Below are 13839 nucleotides of genomic sequence, written 5' to 3' on the forward strand. Positions count from 1 at the left end.
AGATTTCACAAGCTAAAAGAAGTGCAAAAATATTTGTGCAGTATTTTAGTCTTTTTTTTTTTCCTTTTGGCTTTGTTTGTCTTGCAGCATTAGCAGGATAGGCCCTACTGATTTTGCTGGCATGTATTTGTAACCCAAGAATGCTTTTTGGCAAAATTAGAAACAAATTTCATGTGTTCTGCAGTGCCCTCCAGTGCTATAAAGGACAGGAACAGAATCTGTGGCTTTGTCAAGACGACTCCAGGAAACCACAAAGAAACAGAGATTAGAAAGAAAATCGGGGAAAATAATAAATAAAGAGGAAACACCCCTGTAGCAGATGCTGCACAGCTTGGGAGGGGAGCACAGCCTGAAGCTCCCCACCACGCTGACAGAAGCAAACAATGGAGCCCTCGATGCGACAGGAAACAAGGACTTGTGGCTCCGGGTTGGTTTCACATAAGTGGTTCCAGGATTTCGAGGTGAGATGACGGTCCAAAATGTACCTGTCTGTTTTCAGGTGTGTGGATAAACAACATGCCGCTCCTCTCCCCCCAGCAGGATGGGAATGCTGTATGCTCAGTCCATCAAATTAAACACAGGCAGGTTTTCATTTCCAAGCCTGTGTGTTTGGAGATGATGGATGGTGAGATATATGTCTCTATAATGAAGGTTTCATTATGAATTTTTTTAGATGTCAACATGGCTCTTCATTTCCAACCAAGAAGTGCCATCCTCTTCCTTGTAGCTCCTAGGTTCAACACGTGTGATATTGCCAAAGGAAATGATCAAATAATCTCTGAATACATTGATTTAATATATAGTTATATTTACTCCGGTTTTACTGCAAAGCTTCAGGAGACCTGAATGACATAATAAACTGTATAAATAAAAATATGGAGGAGTAATGTATAGGGAGATTAGAGAGAAATGATCAGTGGGATCATTTGGTTGCAAGCAGTCAAGAAGATTTAACTGGCTTGTCTCTGTCTTGTTGATGTCCAGTTGTCCATTGCTTACTAAGAGCCAAGTGATCAAAAATGTCCTGATTGGAACAGTTACAGAAAGGAAGTTTGAGTAAATCATGTTTAGAAGCCATTCATCATTGAAAACAAGCAAACAAAACCCTTGAACTCTTCATGCACTCCGTAACGGAGTTTTCCCAGTCACAATTAAAATACCTTGTAATGTATGCATCTGATAGTGGCTGATGAGCAGCAACACTCAGTGTGCCTCACATATGGACTGCAAGTTATATCATCTCCATTTTTAATGTTAGCCAGATCCTCGTATATGTTTGGGTTGATGGAGAGTCACAGGAAACCTGTTATAAAGGGGTTTAAGCCAAAATGTTCTGCCAGGAAACCTGACACTCATCTGTGGAACTGGTCATGTGTGGAAAAGATTCATCTGTATTTCAGGGAAACAAGGCCCTGTGAAATACCTACAGTCTAAATGACAGGCTATTGCGCATGAGTGAGAACTGGCTGAGACCACGATGCTGATGGAGCAGCAATGTTGTTGTTGTCATCTAGGGGAGGTGCACAGGCAGAGCTGGCAATGTGGGAAAAGGGAACCTCTGTAAAACTGCCCAACGATTTTCCTGCAATGACCAAGCAGATTTGATGTTAAATGTTTTTTGCCTTTCCTTCTCTTCACACTCTCCCAAGGGATTTTTTATTTACTCCAGTACGCACATAAAGTGCACAATATAAAAGAGTTCACATCTCCTTAAACCTCTGTCTCTGCCACTGTGAGCATGGACTCATGCAAGCAAGACTTCAGTGACCCAGTTTTGTGTGGCATCAAAATGTGAAAGCTCAAACAGCATTTTGTGATTTTTCTGGTAATACTGTGTGCAGCCTTTAGTGCCATTACCCTGGAGCTGGCCGAGTTCTAGGAAAGAGGGAGAGTTCTAGGAAAAACCCAGCAGCACCACTTTGCTCTGCCCTGCAGTGCTGCCCCCATTAAAAATGCATTATGCATGAGCTCAGAGAGGATAAATTAAACCACCCACACAGATTTAGGATGTGCATTTGAGTTGTATCCAGCTGGTGGTGAGATGGGCTTTACTGAGGTGAGTACATGTTGCGAGTGTATAATGCTACCCTTGTGCCCACAGTCACTTGCACTTTGGTGGAGCCTCAGTCCCACCCATCCAAACTGGATCCTGTGGCAGAGTTTCCCATGTTGCTTTCTTGTGAACTTTCCCTTCTTTACCCATCAGTGGGTGCACTGATGAATTTTTGTGATGGCAAGACTTCTCTGCAATGCTTCAAGCAAAGGTCAGTGAAGGAACAGGCCCCTCAGAAGAGTCTGACAACAGCCCCTGTCTGACCTGCACATAAACCTTTCGCAGCTGCAGCCCGCTCCTTGCTCAAGTACTAAATTGACAGAAGTCATCTCAATATCCTCATCTGAATTTGCCTGAGTTACTTGTTTACTCTGTGAGATTTTCTCCACTTGTCTTACCCTAGGATGTCAGGATCCAAGTATTTGATACTGATCTTACAGACGTTTGGTTTTTTTTGCTTTCTTTGAAAGTTGGCTAAATGCAGCTTGTCATCCCCCCCTTTTTTTGAGAAGCAGTATACTGCACCGCTGTCGCAAGGACAACACGTCAGAGCTTCTTCCACTGCTGTAGCAGCATCCTACCCAACCGCCAAAAGAAAGTCTAACAATAATTAGAAGCCTGTAGACTAATAACAACAATTAGTCTATAATAATCAGGAGCTTGCAAGAGAGATCTGGCTTGACCGGTTCAGGAGGGGGAATTTCAGTATCAGACAAGACCTCTGGCTTTTGTGTCTGTCCCCAGCCAGGCCATGCAATCACATAGGTTACATGAAGTTTTACCATGTGATATGGGGAAGCTGCTGCCCAAGCAGTCGCACATGACCCAAGGAGTTGTACAGACACCATCAAGACTGTAATTGCTGGACTTAGTTTCTTTGCAGTGGGTAGCTCCAGTACACCTGTGAGTGCCCTTCCAACTCCTCGGTCACACACACATGCTCACTCCCAGTAGTGCTCCCTTCTCCTTCAGGATGACCCCAGGTTTCCCATAGCAGTCTCAGGTGTCCAGTTCCAGGAGAAATAATCTAATAATTGGCTGGTATAGCAGAAGGGGAAACTTGAGCTGGATGCTTCTGGAGAAGGCCCCAAACAAAGAAATCACTGGGCAGCCATACCCTTCCAATTTATGCTCTTCACATGTTTTTTTAGTCCAATGGTGGTTTTGGTCTAGGGTCTTCTAACACATTACTGGATTCTTTCTCCGTCTCCACACAGGCAAGCCATTAACTACTCGTATCTTGTTGAGCTGCAGCTTCTGCTGAGGGTTGTGGCCTCCTTATCTTCTGGTTTGCACATCTTGTGCACCTGCTTGCAGGCAGACCGTAGGAAGCTAAAAAAGTCCCAGACCTAGGATAAACACTACTTAGCAACACCTAAAACACCAGCATTTAGCATTCAGTTATCAGCATTCTTCTCAGACTAAAGATGAAACACAGCACTGCACCAAGTACATAGGAATTACTATGAAAATTATTTCTATTGCTGCTCAAAGTATAGCTAGTAAAAGTCCACATTTTGCAGCCTAAGACTTCAGCAAATGTAGCTACTAAGCAAGTAAAGCTAAGCAAGCAGTGAACTAAACCACACAGTATTGTAACTGTAAGTCACTCATTCTATTTAAAACTTATTTAAACTAAACAGCTGGTATCTCCCAACACCATGTTTGTCATAAAGAGCTGCAAATCCATTATGCAGATGAAGGTGGATCACCACTTCTTTAAGGGGGGTTAAAACCAAAAATATTATAAAGCTCTTTTATTTATTTATTTATTTATTTATTTATTTATTTTATTTCTTTATTTCTGTGTCCAGATGGGAGTTTTAGAAAAAGGTTTTAAAAAAAAAAATAAAAATCTCTGGAGTTTGGAATCCTAACAAAACAGGTAACACAACCCATGGTGGCCTATCAGAAACGTGACATTACGGTCATTTTATGAAATGTATATTTTTGAGCTCTGTGAAATGTATATTCTGTATTCAAGGTCTGATAAAGAGGATATTGACAGGTAGAGCCATAGGTGCTTCCAAGTCAGTAGTTACTTGTTTTTCTTGCACTAATAAGGATCCAGCAAGGTTTTAAAAGGAGAAATTTATCCCCTCATGTAAGGTACTGGTGGGTGGAGAATTCTACCTGAAATCACAGTGCTCAGGAGTTGGTAGGAATTCAAGCACTTTGGAAAATGAAACCTACTTTCCCTACCAAATGACCGGGAGATGATTATTCCTGTGTCCACGTGCTTGAAATAGACCTGGTTTATTTTATTTTTTCAAGACGTGTTTGAGTGCTGAATACTGTGTACTGAAAATGCAAAATTAACACTTGGAGCTTCTCGTAGTGGTCTGTTCCATCCTGGTTACTGTGATGCTGACAGTGTTGCTACTACCAGTGACAGCCCATCCATCAAGCCCAAAGTGTACCTTTGACTCGCTTCATTCTTCTGAAGAAAGCGAAGAAGAAAGCAGCTGGCTTAGAAATGCTGCAGTGCTCTAGCAGAGAGGTATTTCATGTTTGTAAAATAAAATTTGAATTAAGTCATTTTGAAGGAGGTAGCTTTCCCATTAAGGATGGCTGGTAGAATTTGGCTGCGTGTCCAGTGCATGCCTGGTATTTGGCTGTTGCCTGAAACTCCCTGTGCGCCTCTTGGGCTGCACTGCCAGAGACAGCAATTGAGACCTGCAGAAGTAAGCAGCTCCACACCTGAGACCAGGCAGAGCTGGGAGAAGCAGCAAATGCTTTCCTTTTGGATTTCAACCAGATTTTGCCTCAGCCCATCCTGTAGCAACTGACTGCAGATCCTTAGTGCTTTTCACCAAAAGAGCTTTGACAGTTTACGGACTGTCTTTTGGGAGTGTCTTTACATACCAACATTATTATTGTTGTTGTTATTGTGATTATTATTGTTATTATTACCACTTTCAGAAGAACTTCCCCTAGATGATCATTCCTCCATCAGTCCCCTTTTGCATCCCAGTAGAATATAAGAGATGGTTTTGGCTACAGCAGGAGTCCTCTGCCCCAAACAGAAACTGCAGTGGTTGGTGCTGTTAGTGAAAGCTTTGTATCTGTTCGTGTGTTCTAAGCACAGAGACTGTTGGCATTGCTTTCTATTAAGGCACTTTCCATTTCATGCCCAATATTCAGTCTATAGTGCAGCTGAACATCAGCTGTTTACTTGTCATTAGAAGACTGTGGGCAGCACTCTCCTGCCTTGCTGGCGATTGCAGTCTTCAGCATATGTCTGTGCAACACATCTAGGTGTACTTGTAACATGGGGTGGCTGCATGGATGAAAGGTACCTACTGCTGCCACAGAAGTGTGGTGACACAGATGAAGGGGAGATTAGTTATTAGCAGTGAAAACCTGGAGCTATGGGCTGCTGTTTGGGCAGATTAAAGCCAGCATGAGTGTGCCCAGCTGGACTACAGCTTGATGTCAGTGTGCCATGAAGATACCTTCTAGCCTCATAAGCTTTTTGGGCCTAAGTTCACCTTGTCTTAACTAACAGATAGGTGATGGGCTGGAGGCACAGAGAATGTTCTCATGGAAGAACTGAGCTTTTAACCAGCCAGCAGAGTCAGAGGTGAAGTCATGTCAAGTAGCCTCTGCCTGAAATTTCAGCAGGCGGATGTCGGATGTCACTACAGGCCTTAGGCTGTGTGTGTATGTCTTGAAACCACAAAAGCTTTAAAAATGTGCACATACTTCTTGAACATGTTCTTTCAACTCTACTCCTTGGTGTGAAGTAACATATACCTGTGGAGGAGGCCACTGGAAAATGTGCTTCCTGTTGCAAGGGAGTTGGTGTGATGCAGTGCAGAGCTGGGGTGGGGAGCTGTTGGTGTCAGCTGCTCCTCCCAAGGGAGATGGCTGTGGGACCAGCTGAGTCTTGCCAAAAATGCAGGTGAAAGCTCTCTGGGCACAGGGAAGAGCTGCAGTTGGTCATATCCAAACCTGGTGTTGGTGCTGTGGCTCTTCTCAACAAGACTCATCTTTAGCTTTGCACAGCTCAAAATTCTGCCCATGCTCTGCTCACCTGCTACTTCTAGTTAGTAAAGTTGGTATGTGATCAGTACTGAAGCTGTTCAACTGTTTTCTCTGACAGAAAGGAGATTTTCTCTCAGAACTTTTTAAAATCCTCCCAAAACCTCTGTTGGTGACTACAGTTCAGCAGAATTATTATTTTTTTATGTTTACTCTCATGAATAGTAATTTTGATTGTCACATTTTCTTTGGGAGTTTTTTGTTTCAAATGATAAATCTAAGTATTTAGCTGACTGAGAAGGAAGCATTCAGAACAAGCTTCATTAGCTTGTTCTGAAGAATGTAGCAGGACATGGGAACATCTTGGTCCCCAAATTTTAGCAAGACAGGCAGAACAGGCTGGTTATGGGAGGAAGGAGAAACTGAGTACCCTCTGCATTTGGTACATGGAAAAAGCAGCTCTAGGATGACAGTCCCTCTAGTAGTTTTCTGAAGAGAGCTTCAACTACATAAAACATTAATTTCCATTTTAGCTCAGAGATAGCAAATGTAAGATTACCTTGGGTTTTCTACAGCTCCTTGAGTTTTCAGATCTCCTTCCAGGGTCTCTTTGCTTTCCTTCTTTGTCTTGCTCTTCCTAGAATATGTCTGTGCTGGAAGTGGCAGAGCAGGGTAGAGGCACCCCAAAACCATTTCTGGGTCTGGCACTCAGTGATTTGATGTGCCTGAGGGATCACACACACGGTGTGCTGGCCCATGCCTCCTGCTGTGTTAGTGAGTGTCTGTTGTAGACTGGGTAGGAGAAGGGGATTCAAGTGTGCTAATCTTTATGCTGATCCCCAGTGAGCTGGCAAACAACCTTGCTCACTGTGTGTAAAATAGTGACCTAGTGCTGCTCTGGATTCATGTCTAAGGAGCCATGAATTGCCCTGCAGCAGATAGGATCCACGGGTGCAGTAAGCAACAGCGGCATATCACTGGCTGTCACTGTTACCTCCTAGTTAGTGGAGAACCCTCAGGTTTATTCACTGCTTCGCTCCCTGGGCTTTCATTTTATGCTCTTGCACAACTTACGTGATCAGTTAAAGTTGGCTGACACCTGGAGCCTTTAAAAGAAAAGAAGTTAGTGGTATTCCTGTTCTAGAGATGGATCCTGAACTCCTGACTCAGAAAACCCCTGCAGTGATTTCAAAGGCATGTTCTTCATGTGCTGCTGGAGCAGTCCCTACAGTACATTGACTGGTGTATGAGAGTTAAAGAAAAGCCCTTGACTATTAGTGTGTTCCGCTGTAATTGAGAATAATACCAGATGTTTCATTATGTATCAGCCGCTATAAAACTGCTTCTTTGAGCCACTGAACAAAGACAGTTGACAAAAGAAAAATTAATGTTGTGTCTTTGATCTCATGTTTTAAATTTGTCTTTTATAAATAGTGATGGGTTCTGGTTAAAAACACTCTAACAATTTGTTAAATATGCAAATGTCTGAAGTTTCTTAGCAACAGAACAAATAAGTGTTTCTCTTCTAATATAATATGTATGCTAGTTTAGTAAGCACACAATAAGTTAATTAGGCTGCGGTTAGGTATTATTTGTAAATGTCATATTAGCATGCTGTTTTGTTTCTTTGTTGCAACCAAAAGCCTCAAACTCACTGATGTCACTTATTGCATGTTGGTTTTCCCTCTAGTTTTGAAGCAAATGTATTTTTTAACATACTTGTGGGCAGAATAATGATTTATTAAGTTGCGTGTTTATTATTGTTTTGCTTGGTTGTAATGTGTCATTGTCTTTACATTGTTAGCAATGTGAGAGATTTTACAGGGGAATTCTAGGAAAGTACACATTACATGTGTAATAAAGCTGCTGCAGTTTACCATGATTAATGTTGTTACAATGAATACCAAATGAATTAATAATGATGGGCCCACTTAATTTTAAAATGTTGGCATTTGTCTAAATGCTGCTCTGAGAGAGGGTGGAGGAGCCTGGCACAGTAGGAGCTGGATAAAACAGCATTTTTGCTGCCAGCATCCAAGCAGCTTGTTTCTCTCCAAACAGTTATGGTCAATTGTCAACGTATTCAGTGCCAAGGAGGTCTATGTAAATCCAGACAACCTTTTCCTGTGATTGTAAAATTTCACTTTATAGTCTCATGTTTTCCCCCTTCTCTAACAAAGCTTTCTGCCAATAGTTGTTCTACTTCCATGGTCTTGCAGTAGCAGGTGGGGAGAAGTTTCAGTCCCATTGATATGTGGATAGATTCCACAACTCGTTAGAGTTGTAAGGTAGGTATGCTTTATTCAGTACTGAGGCGCATGGGGATTGCTCCTCCAAAAGCATGCACGCCCCCCTTTGGCACTCAGTTCTTTTATATTACATAGAATGATTACCTAAACATGAGATTGCTTCACACCTAATACATATGCAAAACCTATTCCTGTCTAGTATTATAATTAGTTTTCTGGCATTTGTCCCATTGGTTGCACCTGCGCAGTGCCTCCTGGTGGTGATCGTTAGGGGGTCGTGAGGATGAAGGCCTGTAGTTCCTCTTCATCACCGCGAGAAACCTCTTGCTTTCACGCAGACTCAATAGGGTTTCGGCTCCTATCCAAACTTCAGGTTCGGTACAAGCCGGTTTTATGTATCTTAAAGTAGAAACTTGTCAAGTTTGCAAATTTTGTTACTCTATCTTTTGTTCCTTTTCTTTCTAAAGATACTATTTAAACAAGAATGTCTTAAATGTTAAGTTATGAATCTGATCTACTACAATTCTGCCTAGCAGCTGTAACTCCTACAATTCTGCTTCACCGTTCTAGCAACTTTGACTCCTACGGTTCTGCTTCACCAAGCACAGCGACTGCTTAAGCAAGCAGGCACAATGTTAACCCTTTATTTCCCGGTATCACCATGTACCTCTGGGTTACTGGCAAAGGCAAGGGGTGAGCCAGCATATTCATCTTCATCAATCAACCAAGTAGGAATTTTCACTTCCTTGTGAAAATTTTGAAAGTTTGAACCATTCGGGTCAAATCGCAGTGCTAATCCAGGAATGCTTCCCCGACAATCCTGAAGCCTCTTAAGCTTCACTGCAGTGATTCTATAGTCCTTCATCAGTTGGGAGTAATTTTTTAAGTTTTTTGCCCTTATACTGGAAGGGCAGAATTGTGAATTGCTCATCAATACTCGAGGACAAACAGCCTTGACTCTGTGGGTGTGGTAACATTTCCATCCACATAGAGAGGGTTACTTTTGCTGTGTCTGAGCACTTGGAGATGGACTTCTATGCCCTGTGCATGGAGGCTCGTGAATTCCTACAACCAATTTTCAGGTGGCCAGCAGAAACTACCCATTTGATCTTTGCCATATGCCAGAGGGTGGAGACGATTCGTCCCTTTGAATTTTTATGAAACAAAGAAGCTTTGCTGCAAAAATAAAAAAGATGCCATGGGTTACTCCTGCCCAAATGTACCACCCCTAGTCTAGGAAGGTAAAGCGCAACAAGGTTGTTGCCATTACAGAAAGTGATGTTATACTGAGGTGAGCTGTGCTGAACTAGATGGACATTGTCCATTCTCCTCAGTTTTGAATTGCCTTGTTTCTCGCTGAATCATCTCATTTACACTAGTTTATAGTTTATTCAGCCATGTAAGCACTGCAAAATCATCAACAGGACATTCACCTCCTATTGGTGTGCGTAGACCAAGTATTATAAAATTGCAGACAGTTTTATGACGGTGAAAAGAGAAGTTCAGCAGAATTGGGATATGATTGTCATATTGATGGGAATGGAAAGAGTGGTTTGAAATCAGTGGCCACACGGAGGCATTGAGGTCACAGGAGTATTGACAGTGTTTTCCCTGTTAGTCTTTGTTGTGCACACAGGAATATGCTTCTGGAAAATGCCTGTAATGGTACAATTCTTTTAAAAATCGATTTAAACATAGACAGAAATCTGATAACTCCTAGGTGATAAGGACTCTTTACTTTGGAGCTGCACACTTATCCTCCAAAGTCTGTATTTTGTAGCATTTCTGGAAACCAGACATACTCTCTAATGAACCTTTTGATATTTTCAGCTCATTCTTGATACTGGTGCCATTCTGTGGCACTCACTGATAGAGTCGCATGGCACCATACCGGTCACTGTTGCAATATGCAGCACTGGTATGATCAGGGCTCCTTCTGTCCATCGCTGGACAATGCCAGTGCTATAGTTCTGCACTTGGACTTTCCTTCAGGCCCAGCACTGGAGCCCACCATGGGCTGTATCTCTCCAGACACCATTCCCAGCAGCTCCTCCCACATCACTGTGGTGTTTACTGGGGAGGCTGGTACCCCAAGGAATCACTGAGCTGCGTTGTGATAACAAGTAACTGGGGCCTCTGTTCTCTTTTTACTTTCAAGCACACACAAAAACATATCTTTCTCAAAGCTGTTGCTGGTCTACACTAGCAAAAATGATTTACACAAGTGTCTTAACCCAAGAGAAATTCTGGATTGTTCATCCCAAGTACCACTTCATGGAGTTTCTGTTGCTCACTGCGTACTGTGTTTACCCATGCTGAATGGGTGACGGTGTGGTTGGGTATAGCCGTAGCAACAGTATTATAACATTTGGATCTCTATCAGCTTGTGGCAAAATTAATTGCTGCAACATCCCTAGGGTTGAAGGTGATTGGATTTCTGGGTTTTGCAGAAATTTCATCACATCAGCAAAGTAACTGCATTATCCTCGGAGAAAATGTTACGAGCATCTGGATTGGCCACCTCTGTAATGCAGGATATAGATTTTGGATATATATTTTCACTGCATGCTGGGTGGCTTATTTTCTAGGAATCCTAGAGCACACTGAATGATGGACCTCCTTCACAGTAGTCTGTTCAATTTATTAATTATCTTAACCAGTCATTTTATCTAAAGCTTTTGATTTTGGATGAATCTGAAGCCTTCATTGCAGGTTGGTTGGTTTTCCCATCCCCAGGGACAATGGAAAGGCTATAGGTAGCAGTGTGCTCCTGCGTTTGCAAGGGTAACTCTGCAGATTTGGTACCTGCTCTTTGAGGGTGTGGGCACAGGCGGCTGCGGTACTGTCAGCCTTGGGCAGGATTGCAGGGGGGAGCTCTAGAATTATCTTGTGGCTTGGCAATAGTAAATAGCCTGAAGAAGTGAACAACACTCTCTGTTGTGTGGCCATTTTCAGCCACCTCACGAGAAAAGGAAGGAGGATGGGTGCACAAGATTGGGATGAGCCTGTGAGCAGCTCTCTGCCCCTGCATATGAATGAGCAGCACAGGACTGTACACGTTTGGTTAATGCCTTAAAATCCAGCTTAATGAAAAATCAAAGTTCCATAATAAACCACCCCCTCTTGATAATTTAATTAGAGGTAACCTGGGTGTCCCCCTCGACCGGAAACGCTTTGTGGTGGTTTTGGTAGTTCCGTCATTTAGGTCAGTATGGTTTCATTCTTTCCTTGTTAAGGCGGATGCCTGTCTCCGCCATTCTGTCTTCCTTTTCTTACTTGGACTATAGCGTCCTTGGCTGTAAGATCATCTCTGCCCTGTACTGAGGTGACACCAAATACGATATGGCTGTTGATTCCTGGCAAGGGCTCCTGTAGCTGGTAGAGGAGGGATCACAAGCAGGTGGAGAGTTTCCCAAAGTTCATGGGCTGTAGCAGTTTGCACAGGGAGGCTTTAAATAGAAAATGCTTTGCTTTTCTTAAGTCCATGCAAAACAAATCTAACTCCCCCTAAAGCATGGGGGATTTGTATTTACTTGGTCACAGAGGAGAGGAAGTTTTACTCACTGAATTCAAGTAAACACCCAGCAAGTGCTGTATATGCTAACTAAAAGATAATGTTAATGGGCTGGAACGTTGTCATAGGATTATGCTTTCCTGCTGCCACCAGAACGTTGGAGCACTTATCAAAATAACAGTTATGGACATGGAGCCGTAGTTAGATCCCAAGGCAAGTACCATGAACTGCAGGGCAGGGCACAATGGTGCCTTTGGTTCTGTGAAACAGTAGATGGAGAGGTAACTGCCTGCCCAATAGACAGACAGACGGATGGACAGCATGGCAGACGTCTTGCTATTGTTATTCTGCCCCTTTCCTACCGGCTGCAGCAGGAGCCTTTGTCTGCTGCAACCAGGCAGGAGGGGGCCCGCCACAAAAGAACAGTTTGGTTAAAGCGTTCCGGTGTTTTATGAATAAATTGGATTCTACTTACAGCATTATTAACCTGCTGTATTCTGACGGGCTTAAGGGGAGATTACAGTGTGCTTGAACAAATCAGTATCCACAGATCCACACAAATACTAGGTTTTAACAAAAATATACTGTGATTAAAGCACACAGCAGATCAAATTCAGCCCCGACTTACACCAGGTGCAATCTCATTGATATCCGTGGGTTAAAAAGCAATTTTTACAACTTAAAGCAATCAGAAATCAGCTTAGCGTACAGACGTACTAGACCAAAATAAGGCCCAAGAGACTGTACGCTAAGCTGATTTCTGATTGCTTTAATTTTTTTTAAACTTTTATCAAAGATTAATGGTCAATTATCTGGCAATCTGATTTTCTGGTACAGATTCCATTTGCATAGTTTCGTAGACACTTAAAATACGACCAGACTCTAATCAGTATGAAATGGGTTGAGGCATGGCTTGGTATGGCTGATCAAAATCAGCCACAATCCCTCTAAATATGTACTATTGCTGTAGTAACAAGGGGGATTTTAATAGGCTGATGTCTGAGCAGTAAACAATCCAGTTAGGTCTTTGTGTTTTTCTTTCCCTGCATGGCTAAATATGACTCCGGGGCCAATAGGCAAAAGTACACTGTCAAAACCTGCTTTCCTTCAGGTTTTTCATTATGTGCTTTATCACCATTGTTTCCACAGATAGTCCTCCCATTTATTTGCTTTTGCTACAATACTCGCAAAAATGTCCATCAAACCGCACACACAGGTTGAAATGGAAACTACTTGGCAATACTTGCCTTCTAGAGTAATCCTTACTTAACTCATATGAGTGTGGAGTGCTGCTTTTTTATAATATGCATGACGGTCCCTGAATGACAGGTAAAAAATAACCCTAAATCCCCCCAAAGTTCTAAAAAGTATATACCCTGGGATTAAGGAAAGTTGATTTCCCAAAGAGGGCTGATAATGCTCCTTTATGAGTATTTCAAGGCAAGGAAGGACAGGCAGATTCTCTGCTTCTGCTCCTGGTATACATCATGGGCCAGATGACGCTCTGGCAGCTGGATGGAACTGCTGGAATATGTCCTCTATAAAGACACCTGGTCTTGATTTGCAGGTGTCCAGAAATGGAGAATTTACCATCTCCTCTGATCATCTGATCTAGTGCTTAATTACGCCTCTGTTCAAATGTGTTCCTTATTGTTCACATTTTCCTGCTTTTCCTCTGGCCTGTCAAGATTTGCTCTGGTACCCGGCTGTGATGCACTGTGTCACTTCTATTCTCCTTTTCAGTTCAGCTGAACTGATCCAGCCCCTCAAGGAGCTGTCCGTGCAGTACTCAGTGGTGTGCAGCACATCTGTGTTGGCTTTAACCCAGTCCACTTAGTAAACAGCAAAAGGATGGCTACAGGATGAAGCTGGCCACATCATGGGTGGTCTTATATAGTTAATGCTGAACCCTTCTGCAGCTGCGACATCTCTTTGGTGTTACCAAGCCAAACTACAGAAAATCCTATCTCCTTGCTGGAGTAAAGGCTGAAGTGAGCCATATTCTCCATCTCTTTTTTGCTTAGGCTGTATGGAGAGGG

The 13839-nt window shown here is 42.7% G+C and overlaps 1 protein-coding gene and 1 long non-coding RNA gene across 3 annotated transcripts in view; both read right to left on the reverse strand.

The window, feature by feature from the left end:
* IRX6 (iroquois homeobox 6) overlaps window positions 1-13839 on the reverse strand; it is a 163216-nt gene that overhangs the window by 134777 nt on the left and 14600 nt on the right. The gene's annotated exons all lie outside the window — the stretch shown is intronic.
* LOC133277211 (uncharacterized) lies at window positions 4294-7057 on the reverse strand. The gene is made up of 2 exons (XR_009746119.1): window positions 6597-7057; window positions 4294-4493 (listed from the first exon to the last, which is right to left on the reverse strand). It is a non-coding gene; the product is annotated as an uncharacterized LOC133277211 (long non-coding RNA).

This window comes from Pezoporus flaviventris, unplaced genomic scaffold, assembly GCF_033815535.1.
Source record: "Pezoporus flaviventris isolate CSIRO_AGI_PZ_B2104156 unplaced genomic scaffold, CSIRO_AGI_Pfla_v1 ptg000054l, whole genome shotgun sequence".
In the NCBI taxonomy this organism is placed as follows: Eukaryota; Metazoa; Chordata; class Aves; order Psittaciformes; family Psittacidae; genus Pezoporus; species Pezoporus flaviventris.